Here is a 1,204-nt window from a genome sequence, read left to right as displayed (position 1 = left end):
ATTGAAAGCCACGTAATATAGTCCAATTTCCAATAAACAAGCACCGCTTTATTCTTTCTGCTCAAGAATATGTGCGACGATGCTTGTTCTGCATTCAAAACATCACCCGCATGCTCGAAAGATTTGAAAATGAGGAGAATAACCAAATAACGAGTGCCCGATAAAAGCTGCCCGACTTAGAAAATAACAAAAAGCCACACCTTTCATATCCCCCGTACTTTATTCTTTACGTTTCGAATGTTTTTTTTTTTTTTTTAGCATTCGAAACGTGAAATATAGCGAAGTTTAACATCGTTCAGTGGTAAAGAAAAATTCTGGAACTAAAGCAATTACACTTTTCCAATGTTAATAAAGGTACATACTATTCGCTATAATCCCCCCCCCCCCCCCCAAAAAAAAAAAAAAAAAAAAGTTATCTATGTTATTTTTTGTCGAAGAGACAAAATTCACGCGCGTTTGCCCATAGGAATGCACAGGAGCACCGCCAAGGTAGACAGGTTGCTGTCTGCTTCAACTTGCCTCCTGGAAGTCGCATAGACACTAGCGCCAGTTGAACCTCTAGCGTACGTCATAATAACTCTGTGCTCGATACAAACACCGGAAGTACAGTGCCCTCACTTTTCTGCAGGTTAAGAGGTGCAGAAAAATTGAACGTGCCTCCTGTTGAACCTACCACGTTGCGCCATCAGTCTTTTCACAAGCACTGCCATGCCGCGCTCGAATACGACAACCACGAGCCGCAATCCTAAGCCAATCGTTCGCATTTTTTTTAGGGGCGAAGCTCCTTAGGGTCTAGCCTTGTCCGTCCGGCGTCCGTCCTCACATCGATTGCCATCCCATCTGTCTTCTTAAAAGAGGAAAAAATGTTTGCGCAGTCGGCAGGATTTGAACCTGTACGGGGAGACTCCAATGAATATCTAATCCATCGCCTTAACCACTCGGCCACGACTGCGGGACGAGTAGGCGGCTCTGAGATGTGGTAGTAACTCAAAAGCTGGGGATGTCATGGATGAAATGTTGCATGTAGCCGCTCAAAGTCTAAACAGGAAAGGGCGCTACGGTCAAATGCGTATATAATCGCGTTAACATTTACATGCATTGGCTCAACCTTTATAGACAAGAGGGCGCTACGGTAAAATGCTCAACCGCGTACATAACCTCGATCCATACCACACATTCTCTTTCTGACATGGACCGTTGACTT

This window comes from Ixodes scapularis, unplaced genomic scaffold, assembly GCF_016920785.2.
Source record: "Ixodes scapularis isolate PalLabHiFi unplaced genomic scaffold, ASM1692078v2 PGA_scaffold0__279_contigs__length_252992795, whole genome shotgun sequence".
Taxonomy (NCBI): Eukaryota; Metazoa; Arthropoda; class Arachnida; order Ixodida; family Ixodidae; genus Ixodes; species Ixodes scapularis.
This window is presented reverse-complemented; position numbering follows the sequence as displayed.